At 33.8% G+C, this 15,249-nt stretch overlaps 1 non-coding gene across 1 annotated transcript; it reads left to right on the plus strand.

Annotated features, from left to right (window-relative positions):
- The first annotated feature begins 10,151 nt into the window (after window positions 1-10,151).
- On the plus strand, window positions 10,152-10,258 carry LOC131178882 (small nucleolar RNA R71). The gene has a single exon (XR_009147890.1). It is a non-coding gene; the product is annotated as a small nucleolar RNA R71 (small nucleolar RNA).
- The last annotated feature ends 4,991 nt before the right edge of the window (window positions 10,259-15,249 follow it).

Genomic DNA, 15,249 nt, shown 5'->3' on the forward strand with positions numbered 1-15,249 from the left:
CCAAGTTTCTCAAATTAAAAATAAAATAAAAAAATAAATAAAAAAAAAACACTTATTTGCCAAGTTGTGACTAAAGTAAGGTAGGGGGGAAATGGCGTATAACTTCATAGGATTGATATGTTTTTGTTGCTTTATGTTGTTTTGGTGGTCATTTGTGAAGAGGCTTAACAAACTTTAGCATTGTTGTGAAAAGAAATAAAGGTGACATCTTATTTTCCATCAGGTGGCCAAGAGCCTAAGCCACGACTGTTCCTCAACAAATTCTAGCCAATGCTAAATTTTATATATATATATATATATATATATATATAGTTTGATTTCATGTTTTTTTTTTCTTTTTCATTTTCATTATTTATCTTTTTCTTTTTCACGTATTTTTTAAAATTTTATACTTTTAACATTTAAGGGTTGAACATTGCTTTTTTTACAATTAAAAAAATGTACTTTTACCCATAAATAGGTGACAAAATGAATAATGATATAAAAATTATTAAAATGGTGTTGACGTTTGTTGCCATGTGATGGGTGGCGAATCTATTAGAAATTAAATTAACTGAAATCACCAATTATAAAATATTTTCTGCAATAAGTGATAAATTAAGGTTAAATCCTAGAAACTGAATTATTAAATTTTGTGCATTTGTGTAATGGAAAAAAAAACAAAAATTTGGGGGGGGGGGGGGAGTGAGGTTAATTCATAATCCAAAGAAGAAATTAAAAATTCAAAATTAAGATCTAAAAATAAGAAACTCTCCAATTAAACAAATTTCAGTCCAACGTAATTCGCATTCCAATGCATTGATTTGATCATAGACAAAAGAAATATAATTATATCTTATTGAATACTTAACGTAGATTTACCAAACAGCGAGGTAAACCCCCTGACTTCCCTATACTCATCAATTCGAGTCCAGCACTCTTATTGACTCTAATTATTAACTGAGTTAGTATTAAGCAATTTTCATTAAATTAATAACTGCTTTAAGAAAAGGAAGTGGTTAAGCTGAACAACAATTTATGAAATATAAATCATTTAATCCACCCTATTATTTCCTTAGGTTATTATCGAAAATTTCGATCATAATCAATAAAACTTAATTGCTACTCATGTTCAATCTTACACAATAATTACGGATTATGAAGATGAACTAGCAATTGATCAAATCAAACAATTAACTAATAGACCTTTTTAGCAAATCATTCAACAGATTAAAAATAATTAAATCAGAAAATAATAGATATTCAAAAAGAAATAAATTAAATTAAGAACCTGGTCTCACAAATCACACATAAAAACTTGAATCCCTTGAACTGAATTAAAAACTTAGCCACTCATATTTATGGCTTACAGAAAAATAAAGGAAAAATAAAGAAGAAATCTAAAAAGAGAATGGAGAACGAAGGTCTGAATTGGGATGCTCTTAGCTGCTGCCCAAAGACATATTTATAATAAAAAAAACATAATCCCAAAGATAGAAACCAAACTAGAAAAAGTTTTGAAATTCAAAAGATAGATTTTCAGCCTGCATTCACGTCTCTGGAATCAAGGCCTATTTTCAGTGACTATCTTTCCGAATCTGCCTTTGCCCTCTTCAGGAAAGTTGTAACCCTATTTCTTAGCTTTTCAACGGGTACTCATTTGCCCAAATCCAAGGTCTACAGCCCAAGTTATGGCCTAAAAACCGGGACTGGTTTAGACAGACGGTCCAGCCCATAGTGATGATTTCATTGCTGTTTTTGACAATTAAAATGGCCTCATCTCATGTACAGCCCTTCATAGAAGTTGTAGAGGTGGCTCTTAAGGTTCAATTGGGCTTGGGCTTGCTTCATTTGGACGTCTGAAACTCCAGATACAAAATAAATACTGAAACTAGTCGTGACACATCAAGTCTGGGCTTTTGCAATAGATCCATAGCTCATTTTGTCAACCTTGGAGACTGATTTAGGCTTTGGTCCCTTTTTATCTTTTGAAGTGCTCTATCTTAGCTTTTCAATGGATTAAACAGCACTCAATTTGGAAACCCACAACTTTAAAAACATCTAAAAAATACAGCAATTGTCAAATACTGAAAATTTCTCCATTTAACACAATTATTCCACAACTATCTAAAAATATGCCTAAATGGTAAATACATTTTAATCAACTGAATTAAACATAAAAACACACTAAATGTGATGAGAGTAAAATTAATAAATTATGCACTTATCAAATTCCCCCACACTTATTCCATGCTTGTCCTCATGCATAACTTAAACTCTCAATCAACTCCACTTAGAAGTTCCTTAACTTCACCCTATCACAACATTCTCTAACAAAAGATTAAAAGTTTGAAAGAAGAAGCAAGTAAGGTAATAACCATCATAAAAATTCCATCAATACCATACCAATATATCAATAATTTTCCAACACAAAACAAAAGGCTTAAAATCAATTAAGCTCACACAATTAAAGTTCCATAAATTTTAAGTCAATACACACCAAAATACAAGGCTAATTTATCAAGGCATAACAATTATAGCTCTTTACAAATATTATGGGAGATAGAAATGCCCTTTTATTTTATTTTTTTTAATTTAAAATTGGTACTTCTCTCTTGTCACAGTTAATTTTTTTTTATTTCAATCGTCACCTTCAGAAAAGTACCTTGCTCATATCCTAGCTAGCTTTTGGCCTGAGAATCGACATGGGGTTCATGAAGACCCCTGGTTAGTTTGCTTAACTAAAATAGTGGAGCAATTTTCAAGTTCAACATTTTATTTCCCCAAATTTATACATCTACATATCATAAAGTGCTGTGATAGATTAAACAAAGTTCTGAAATATGCATGACACTAGTTTAAAGCACACATAACTAATCATTTTACCATTAAATCAAGCCTAAATGATTTATGCAGGAAAAAAAGTACTCTATGGTATGGAGAAGAGGGAAAATCCATCATTAAAATTACTATTACCTTGCCTAAAATCTCAAAAATTCAATCTAAAATAGAAAAGTCATTTCAAGGACGAAGCACTTCTCTCCGAGAGTTAATATAGAATCATGAATCAAGCTTATGAGAACAAATTTTATTTTATTTTATTTTTATTATTTTATTTATTTATTTTTTAACAATTAAAAAGATTGCAGCAACAAATTTCTCCTCCTTCACACTTAAAATTTACATTGTCCTCAATGTAAAGCCCAAATGCAAAAGAAAAGAAAAAAAATGCTAGAAAATAAAATAAAATAAAGGAAAGAAAATAAATCTGATTGTGACTAACAAGCCACCCATGGGTTGCCTCCTAAGAAGCATGTTTGTTTATCGTCGTTAGCTCGACATGGTAAAGCTCCTTAATCCACATAAATTGGGTTACTCAATTTGAGCTCCTCCACTGTATGCTCTTGAAACCCTTCATAAAATGGCTTGAGTCTATGACCGTTGACCTTGAACACCTTATTAGTTCCTAAACTTTGAATTTCAACTGCACCATAAGGAAACACATTAGTAACAACAAAGGGTCCAATCCAACGAGAACGCAACTTACCAGGCATCAGCTTCAATATGGAATTATACAATAAAACTTTTTGCCCAATCACAAACTGCTTCTTTAGAATTAGTTTGTTATGGAATGCCTTGGTTTTTTTTTTTATAGATCTTAGAGTTCTCGTAAGCCTCAAGTTGAATTTCCTCTAATTCCTGCAATTGTAATTTTCTTTCCACACCAGCAGTATCCAAATTCAAATTACAATGTCTAACAGCCCAATAAGCCTTATGTTCTAACTCAACAGGAAGGTGACACAACTTACCAAATACCAATCTGTAGGGGGACATACCCATGGGTGTCTTATAAGCAGTCATATAAGCCCACAAAGTATCATCAAGTCTAAGGCTCCAATCTTTTCTATTTGGCTTCACTGTTTTTTTCAAAATAGACTTGATCTCTCTGTTAGACACCTCTGCTTGCCCACTTTTTTGAGGGTGATAAGCTATAGATATTCTATGGAAAACACCATATCTCCTCAACAATGCCTCAACAGTTCTATTACAAAAATGTGTGCCCCGGTCACTGATTAAAGCTCTAGGAACTCCAAACCTGCTAAAAATGTTTGACTTGATAAAACTTACAATAGCTTTAGAATCATCAGTCTTGGTGGCTTTGGCTTCCACCCATTTCGAAACATAATCAATAGCAAGTAATATATAAACAAAGCTAAAAAAAAGAAAGAAATGGACCCATAAAATCAATACCCCACACATCAAAAATATCACAAACAAGTATTGGATTCTGAATCATCTCATTCCTACGGGTTAAACTTCCTGTTCTTTGACATTGTTCATAATTTTTGCAAATCAAATATGAAACACAAAATATAGTGGGCTAGTAAAAACCACAATCTAATATTTTTCTACATGTTCTCTTGGGTCCAAAATGTCCTCCACATGCATAGGCATGATAAAAAGCAAGAATAGATTGAATCTCATTATCAGGAACACATCTCTTAATAATTTGATCTGAACAAAATTTCCACAAATATGGGTCATTCCACACATAATACTTAGCCTCACTTTTCAATTTCTCTTTCTTAGCTCTATTCAAATTAAAAGGCATAACCTTAGTAACCAAATAATTCACCAAATCAGCATACCAAGGGATCATACCTTGCAATTTAAATAACTGCTCATCAGGAAAAAGTTCCTGCAAAGGAAGTGGATCTTCTTGTGTCACTAACCTGCTCAAATGATCTGCTACCAGGTTCTCAGCTCCTTTCTTATCCTTGATTTGAAGATCAAATTCTTGCAACAGAAGGATCCATCTAATCAACCTTGGTTTTGCTTTCTTCTTTGCCAAGAGATACTTCAACGCTGTATGATCAGAGAAGATAATTATTTTAGAACCAAGCAAATATGATCGAAATTTATCTAAAGCAAAAACTATAGCCAAAAACTCTTTTTCGGTCGTAGAATAATTGCGCTGAGCTGAATTGAGTGTTCTGGATGCATAATAAATCACATGAAAGAGCTTCCCAACATGCTGCCCTAAAACTGCTCCCACTGCATAATTACTTGCGTCACACATAATTTCAAATGGTATTGTCCAATCAGGAGCCTGGATAATAGGGGGTGATGTCAATGCATATTTTAATTTGTCAAAAACCTCCTTGCACTCTTCACTGAACTCAAAAGAAATATCTTTTTGCAAGAGTCTAAACAAAGGCAATGCTATCTTAGAGAAATCATTAATGAACCTGTGATAGAAACCTACATGACCAAGAAAAGAACGTACTTTCCTCACAGTTGTGGGGTAGGGTAAGTTCACAATTAAATCAATTTTAGACTTATCTACTTCAATACCCCTATTAAAGACAACATAACCCAAAACAATCCCCTGTTCCACCATAAAATGACACTTCTCATAATTCAAAACAAGATTTTTCTCAATGCATCTCTCAAGAACAGAAGTTAAATTATGTAAACATGCATCAAATGAATCACCATACACAGTAAAATCATCCATGAACACCTCAATGCAAGTATCAATGTAATCTGAAAATAGGCTCATCATGCATCTCTGAAATGTGGCAGGTGCATTACAAAGCCCGAACGGCATCCTTCTAAAAGCAAAAGTTCCAAAAGGGCAAGTGAAGGTAGTCTTCTCTTGATCCTCCGGTGCAATCACAATTTGATTATATCCAGAAAAGCCATCAAGAAAGCAGAAATAAGACTTACCTACTAACCGCTCAAGCATCTGATCAATGAATGGCAGTGGGAAGTGGTCCTTCCTTGTTGTTGAATTCAGCTTGCGGTAGTCTATGCACATTCGCCATCCACTCTGAATCCTTGTTGGAACCAGTTCATTATCTTGATTTGCTACCACAGTGACTCCTGATTTTTTTGGCACTACTTGGACTGGACTTACCCATTTGCTGTCTGAAATTGGGTAAATAACTCCTGCATCCAATAACTTTAAAATCTCCTTGTTCACAACCTCCATCATCTGTGGGTTCAATCTCCTTTGAGCTTCTCTACTTGGTTTAGCCTCATCCTCAATAAAATCCTGTGCATGCACACTGATGGACTTATACCTTTGATGTCAGCTATTGTCCATCCAACTGCTTCCTTGTGTAATCTCAGAACCCTAATCAATCTGTCTTCTTGAGTCTTTGTTAAATTACTTGAGATGATAACTGGAAGTGTCTCATTGTCTCCCAAGTAAACATACTTCAAATGCTCAGGTAAAGGCTTGAGTTCAAGAACTGGTGCCTGTATCACAGAAGGTAATAATTTTGTGTGAGATACAGGTAAGTTAATCTTTGATACTCCATACCTTTTTTGAATAGGAGGTAATGACTGTAATGCCATTACTGGCTTTTGAACCTCTAAACTTAATGGTTGATTGGTACTGATTTCTCGAATTCCTTGACTAATCACCACTTCTAACTCATCGTCCATGCTTAACTCAAAGACATCCTGCACAATTGTATCAACAACATCAATAGAAAAGACAGAATGATCATCAGCAAGATACTTCATGGCATCAAAGATATTAAATTTGACAGTCTCTCCATCAAACTCCATGGTTAAGGTACCATCATTCACATCAATTTTTATCTTGGTAGTTTTTAAGAAAGGTCTTCCAAATAAAATCAAAGCTGACTTTGATGTGGGAACACTATCCTCCATATCCAAAATGTAAAAATCTGCAGGAAAAATCAATTCTCTAACCTGCACCAACACATCCTCAACTACTCCCAATGGGTAACCATTAGAATGATCAGCTAACTGAATAATGACACTAGTTTCTTTCAAAGGACCCAAATTTAAAGTTTGAAAAACTGAATTTGACATAACATTAATAGATACTCCTAAATCTGCCATTGCACGTTCAAATTTAGAATCACCTATTCTGCAGGGAATAGAAAACGAACCTAGATCCTTACACTTAGGAGGTAATTTTTGCTGAATTAATGCTGACACATTTTCCCCCACACTGATCTTCTCATTATTCCTCAACTTGTGCTTTGTAGTGCATAGTTTCTTAAGGAATTTAGTATACTTAGGAACTTGTTTGATCGCATCAAGTAAATGTATATTCACCTCCACCTTTCTGAAAGTCTCCAAAATTTCTTTCTCTTGTTCTTCTTTCTTATTTTTAGCCAACCTGCATGGGAATGGAGGAAGAACATAATTATTAACCTTATTCAAGTTAGTTTTAATATTTACCTCAACTTCAGGAACTTCAGACTCTTTTCCTCCTTGCTTCTTCTTTTTTATTGGCTCATGTGGAGTCTGATTATCAACTTATTTCCCACTCTGCAACAGTATCGCACTTGCATTTTCTCTAGGATTCATGACTGTTTGTGATGGGAGCTTTCCAGAACTTTGAGCTACCAGCTTACTCACAGATGAGGCCAACTGACCAATCTGCCTCTCTATGTTTTGAATGTTATTTCTGGTCTCCTGTTCAAACTGTTGTGTATTGTTAGCCAAAGTCTTAACAATTTCATTAAGTGACATACCTTGATTTGAGGGAGGCGGAGGTGGTTGTGGTTGATTCACTTGTGGTCTTTGCTGCTGGTATCGGTTTTGCACCGGTTGATTCCCATAACTCAAATTGGGATGATCTCGCCATCCTGGATTATAGGTACTAGAAAAGGGATCATACCTACATTGTGGCTGTCCATAATGTCCTACTACATTAGCATGTTGTATTGATTCATCATCTTGTAACGCAGGACACATGTCAGTAGCATGACCCGAACCCGAACAAATTCCACATACCTTAATAGTTTGCATGTTCCCTACAGCCAACTGCCTCACCAAAGAAGTTAAATCAGAATTTGTTTCTCAAGGTTAGATGTATTTACCTCATTAACCTTCAAAGGTGTGTGTGAAGGAACGGAAGCATGAAAAACACAAGTTTATACCATTGAATTCAAAAATTTTCACCTAGGGTCATATACATCATGCAAGATTTATTTTTAACTATTTGATTTCAATGATAAACAACACATTAAAACTCTTTTAATATGTTTTTGGATCTGTATTTGCCATTTAAGATTTTAAAATTAATCAGATTAATTTTAGAACCCTAGATTAAATCAAGAATAATTACGCTAACCTCTTGATGCACTGCAGCATATATGCGCCTTTGAGATCCGTCTTCAGGACACCAAATGTTGTCCCTCTAGCTTGTCCACACCAAGAATACCTATGACAGCCCTTGAACAGCTTCTAAAGCTTTTTCTATTAATTAGAAATTCAAGTTCTGCCTTTTAAGAGATTAGAGATGTAAATAGGACACTAGAAACAATTTCTAATATTTTTAATTCAAGAGATTGATGGCTAATCTCTTTGAATTGATGAGAGATGAAGAGAAAGAGAGGGAGAGCTTCAAAATGGCGTGACAAAGGAGTGTGGCTGCTGGTTGTGTTTTATTTTCTCATAACAACACTTATATAGCTAGGTTAACATATTAAACCCTTGCCACATGTCACCCTTTGATTAGCTCTAGGTTTAAGTGACCCAATCACATTGTGCCAAGTGTCAAACCTATATTTAATCTTAATTTTAATCATCTTATATGATTAAAAGACATTTGGCAAGCTTATGTGTAATGCCATGTGTCACCATCTCATGGTGCCACGTGTCACACTGCGAAATAATCAAAATGCCCCTGTATCTTAATTTTGAGTTCTTAACCCAAAATAATTATTTCTCTCCTTCTAATTAATTTATATCAAATATAAATTAATTAATTAATCTCTATTAATTAATTCTCATTAATTAAATTCATATTTAAACACTTTAAATATAAATTTAACTTATAATATACTTCCAATAATCTAGATTTGGTTTCAAGTCATGCTAGGGACTTTGCAATCTAATTGCAAATCAAAACTATTTAATTAATCAATTAAACTCTTTAATTAATTAATTAAATCATATTTAATTAGGTGATTACTTGTGTATGTGTGTGACTTACTAGGCTAATCACTAATTGGCAATGTGACATGACATCAACTCTTAATATCATCAGAACTCTTTCTTACCATAAATTATTTCTCTAAATCATTTTATGCACCTCATAGACCATGGTTAACACCTAGCATAGCATGCCATGGACACCCAATTAGTAATAAGGTTTACCTTAAATGAACCTATAATCATATGTTACCATGCACTAGAATCTCTCTGTTATAAAATCCCAACTCAAGCTGGAGTCATGGTTTATGTCAAACTCCATTTGCTATGAATATTATGTTCTCTTTTAATTTCAATTCTTGATTAAAAAGATTTTCTCATCAGAAACTCTTTTCTGATTAAATCTATCTGTCCTGGCCAGGAACTTGAAACATCAAGAACAATTAAATGAATATAGAATTTTATCTCTATTTACTTAGAGGAACAGATTCCATCTTGATCAACACCTACCTCCATATATAACTGATAGGAGCCAACACATGCCCATATACCCATACACAGTACAAGTATGAAAGCAGTATCAAACTCAAACTACCTATATACAAGATAACTATGCTGTCTCAGGTCTAAAGATTATATGCACTAATATGATTTATGACAAAACATTGATAAGAGTAAACTCCATGTGCTTGTCATAAGTGTCACTGGTTCAACCTACTTATCATTTATAAGTACCTATCATGTTTGTCATATGGCATGAGACTCACCATTCCATCTTATTTATATCTCATATAAATAACTTAGGAACAAACATGAATACAATCTTTCCGGATAAGTCATGTCCTTATTATGAAGTATCTTCGATTGTGAACCTATTTATGATACTTCGTGCTAGAAATAATGTCACTCATGTTCTTAACAACTTAAGAATAATATTTTTAACAAAATATCAATGGACCTTTTCTATTACACATAAATATATTATGTAAACGAAAAAGTGGAAAAGTATTTTATTAATAAAAATATGTACAAGATACATACTAAATGATATGCTCTAGGGTATACTACTAATAGTGTGATCCATTCTCATTCCAAACTGCAAAGAATTTGTTGCCATGTTAGCAATTAGCCTCCTTGCCTCTTCTGGTGTCTTGTCAACCAAAGCTCCTCTACTAGTAGCATCTATCATATTGCGGTCCATTGGTAGAAGTCCTTCATAGAAATACTGAATCAAAAGCTGCTCACTTATTTGATGATAAGGACAGCTTGCACACAGCTTCTTAAATCTCTCCCAATACTCATACAAACTCTCTCCATTGTACTGCCGGATGCCACAAATTTCTTTTCTTATGTTGGCAGCACGGGAAGCAGGAAAATACTTCTCAAAAAATATCTGCTTCATTCCATTCCATGAGTTGACAGATCTAGAAGGAAGGTAATACAACCAATCCTTAACTGTGCCCTCTAGTGAGAAAGGGAAAGGTCAAAGCTTGATTTAATCCTCTGAAACTCCTTGAAGTTTCATGCTAGAACACACAACATGAAATTCCTTTAGATGCTTATGTGGATCCTCACCTGCAAGACCATGAAATTTAGGCAACAAATGGATTAGTCCAGATTTCAACTCAAAAGCAACATTTAAAGCAGGGTATTAGATACAGAAAGGCTGTTAGTTTAGATCAGGAGCAACCAACTCTTTCAAGGTTCTAACAGCCATGGTTTCATTTTTGGAATTTGACTCTGACTCCAAATCTGAACTTAACTCCTTTGGAGATTAGACTCCTTTAGATGTACTCAAAATCTGCCTAGTTTGCTTAGTCAATTTTCTTAACCGTTTAGCTATTTTTTCTACTTCTGGATCAAAGATCAACTCACCAGATTGAGAAATTCTTGTCATAAACAAAAAGAAATCAAAGTAAAAACAGAAAAATGCCTCAAAACCCTAGAAAACAATCGAATTTGGCCTCAAGAGGGTGGGGCCAAGGAATACTATTGATTGGTCTTGATCAGAGCATCGTTTCCTTCAAAATAGGTATGGGCCGCCCTCCAAATTCAACCAAAATTCTTAATGAACAGTAACACTGAACAGTAACACCATAATATTTTTTTTTCTAAAACCTGAAAACAGCAACACTCCACAAAACAAAGTTAATAACAAAATACCCTAACACTAAAAACACGAATTCCAATAAACTTCAATACCCGGCAACGGTGCCAAAATTTTTTATGGGTGTCGAATCTACCATAAATTAAATTAACTGAAATCACCAATTATAAAATATTTTCTGTAGTAAGTGATAAATCCAGGTTGAACTCTAGAGACAGAATTATTAAATTTTGTACACTTGTGTAATGAAAAAAGAAACAAAAGTTGGGGGGGGGGGGGGGTTTAATTCACAATCCAAAGAAGAAATCGAAAATCCAAAATTAAGATCTAAAAATAAGAAACTCTCAAATTAAACAAATTTCAGTCCAAGGTAATTCGCATTCTAATGCATTGATTTACCAAACAGCGAGGTAAACCCCTGACTTCCCAATACTCATCAATTCGAGTCTAGCACTCTTATTGACTCTAATTATTAACTGAGTTGGTATTAAGCAATCCTCATTAAATTAATGACTGCTTTAAGAAAAGAAAGTAGTTAAGCTAAACAATAATTTATGAAACATAAATCATTTAATCCACCCTATTGTTTCCTTTGGTTATTATCAAAAACTTCGATCATAATCAATAAAACCTAATTGCTACTCATGTTCAATCTTACACAACAATTACGGATTATGAAAATGAACTAGCAATTGATCAAATCAATTAATTAACTAATAGGCCTTTTTAGCAAATCATTCAATAGATCAAAAATAATTAAATCAAAAAATAATAGATATTCAAAAAGACATAAATTAAATTAAGAACCTGATCTCACAAATCACACATAAGAACTTGAATCCCTTGAACTGAATTAAAAACTTAGCCACTCATGTTCATGGCTTACAGAAAAATAAAAGAAAAATAAAGAAGAAATCTAAAAAGAGAATGGAGAATGAAGGTCTGAATTGGGATGCTCTTAGCTGCTGCTCAAAGACGTATTTATAATAAAAAACCTAATTCCAAAGAAAGGAACCAAACTAGGAAAAGTTTTGAAATTCAAAAGACAGATTTTCAGCCTGCATTCACGTATTTGGAATCAAGGCCGATTTTCAGTGACTTTTTTTTTCCGAATCTGCCTCTGCCCTCTTCAGGAAAGTTATAGCCCTATTTCTTAGCTTTCCAACAGGTACTCATTTGCCCAAATCCGAGGTCTACAGCCCAAGTTATGGCCCAAAAATCGGGACTGGTTCAGACAGACAGTCCGACCCATAGTAACGACTTCATTACCATTTTTGACAATTAAAATGGCCTCATCTCATGTCCAGCCCTTCATAGAAGTTGTAAAGGTGGCTCTTAAGGTTCAAGTGGGCTTGGGCTTGCTTCATTTGGACATCCGAAACTCCAAATGCAAAATAAATACTAAAACTGGTAGTGACACATCAAGTCTGGGCTTTTGCAATAGATCCATAGCTCATTTTGTCAACCTTGGAGACTGATTTGGGCTTTGGTCCCTCTTTATCTTTTGAAGTGCCCTATCTTGGCTTTTCAATGGATTAAATAATACTCAATTTAGAGACCTGCAACTTTAGAAACACCTGAAAAATACAGCAAAGGTCAAATGCTGAAAATTTCTCTATTTAATACAATTATTCCACAACTATCTAAAAAATATGCCTAAATGATAAATATATTTTAACCAACTAAATTAAACATAAAAACACACTAAAAACACTAAATGTGATTTGAGTAAAATTAATAAATTATGCACTTATCACCATGTCAGCACACATCATACAAGGCGCCATATCATCGTCACGTCATACATGGGTGCCATATCCATATGCCACGTTGGCGTCACGTCATACATAGCACCATATCAACGTTATTTAACACCGTTAGAAATTTATTTTTATAGTGAAAATGGAGCAAAAGTTTATGTTCTTAATTGCAATAAGACAAAGTATATGTTTTCAATACTAAAAAGGCCAAAGTACAAAGTATTAAAGTATACTTTACCCTTTATTTTATTGTTGGTGAAACACATGTCTCCAACTCTTTCATGATATACTTATCACCATTTTTTTTTCATTTTTCAGGTGCACTTTTTCCACAATGGCCAATTGTTCTCCTTTCTAGTGCACTTGGTCACCATCGTTCTCTTTTTTCCTGGTGCACTTTCTCATGGTAAAATTTTTCTCTTCAAAGCATAATTTTTTGCTTCTTGAAGTAGCTCTATCTCCAAATATTCTAAGGTAATTTGTATTTTTGGAGCAACCTTTCTCTTGTAGGCTATCATAGGCTGGCTTAGTTGTATAGCTGCTACCATACTTTAACAAGAACAAATTCTAATAAGTCTATTAAAGATCAATAAAGCATTGATATCATTTATTGGATTTGAAAGGAAAATAAAAAACTGAGAAAAAAAAAGGGAGATTTCTACTGAAACTTAGTTTGATTTCATGCTTTTTCTTTCATACATACTTTTTAGCAGTACATGACAAAATATGATACGAGTTAGCACCTTGTTTTGAAGATTACTCAATTTTAGAGAAAATAAATCAACCTTTTTTAGCTACATTTCAGGATTTTAATTCAAAACAAACACATAAATATTAATATTCTTGAAACTTGGAGAAATTTGGAATTTGAAGCAAAAAGTATCATATGCTTAAACAAATACTTCTCTACCTTGACATTAGTACACATAAGATAAGGCTAGCACTCATGTTCTAAAGCATTTTCTTTTCATGATTCTTACTTAGAATTCATACTAGAGATGCCTTGCTATATATCCTGTCGCAAGGGATTTTGCGGTCGCCTGAACGAACCCTCACCGAAGTGGGAATGAGTGAGGAGTCGCCACCTTAGTTTTGAGGGAAACTAAAGAAAACCATTTGTGAAGATAAATTGAAATAAAACCACTTCAGAACAGAGATTCTAGGTTCGGGGTCCGTAAACGGGTGGGGAAGGTGTTAGGCACCCCACCTCGTCCCTTAATAAGGGTAAGTAGATTTAATTTTTGCATTAGTTAGGAAGGCTTGAATGGACATGTTAATCCTTTTGACTAAAGGAACTTTTGATTTTTCACTAAATTTGGATCACCCAGATACATAAGTAAATGAGACAACCTTAGTGAGTTACTGTTTGCGTGTTAATTTTATTTAAAAGAATTATTTTATTCAAATTTAATTTAAGAATTGGATAAGGACTCTTCTCCGAACTCTTTAATATTTATTAAAATTTTGAGTTGAGATCAGATAAGAACTTTCCTCCGATCTCTTTTAAATCATTAAAAATTTTGAGTTGAGACCGGATAAGAACTCTCCTCTGATCTCTATTTAATGTTTATTAAAATTTTGAGTTGAGACCGGATAAGAACTCTCCTCCGATCTCTATTTAATATTTATTAAAATTTTGATTTGAGACCGGATAAGAACTCTCCTCCGATCTCTATTAAGTATTTATTTTAAATTTTGATTTGAGACCGGATAAGAACTCTCCTCCGATCTCTATTTAATTAAAGTTTTGAGTTGAGAATCGGATAAGAACTCTCTTCCGATCTCTTTTATATTAACAGGAACCTGAATGGGATCTTTCCGATCTCTCGAATTTTAATTTTAGCTACATGTCATAAGGTCCTAAAGCTAAGGATTCTGGCGTTCTAAGGTGCTGGGGATAAGGCTTCTTTTAACTGATTGATATTTTGTGACTAAATAAGAGAAGCTGGACTAAATTTTCCCGACCTCCCCTAAGGTCACTTTACCAGTACCTATTAATGTCCGATCTATTCTGTTTTGTTTACTTTGGTTTTATCCCACTTTATGGCATCTTGCCGAATTGTCGTTTACGTCAGCCTAATATTGTGGCTATTTTCCTAACGTGTTATTCAGGCTCTCTCTCTTAAAAGAGACCCTTAAGTTGCAGTTACCTACGTTTTACCCAACCACTTACACGCCACTAGGAGCTAGAAAACTTGCATTCAGAAATGACGAAGATTAATAAAATGACGGACTGATCACTAGAGAGATAACTTGAGAGTAACACTCTTTGGAGTTCTTTTGCACAAAATGAACTTGGAGAAAATCGCATATGTAAGAAGAACAAAGAAAGTGCGGAAAGTAAACGTAAACACTTAATAAAACAAGCAGATGAGCTCTACCGTAAGGAGCCAAATTTATTGAAATAACTACGGGTGACAAATAGTGATAAGACAAATGATCGATTAGCCTCGAGGGCTAATGTTCGCCGTGGAATCA

The sequence above is a fragment of the Hevea brasiliensis genome, chromosome 3, assembly GCF_030052815.1.
Source record: "Hevea brasiliensis isolate MT/VB/25A 57/8 chromosome 3, ASM3005281v1, whole genome shotgun sequence".
Taxonomy (NCBI): Eukaryota; Viridiplantae; Streptophyta; class Magnoliopsida; order Malpighiales; family Euphorbiaceae; genus Hevea; species Hevea brasiliensis.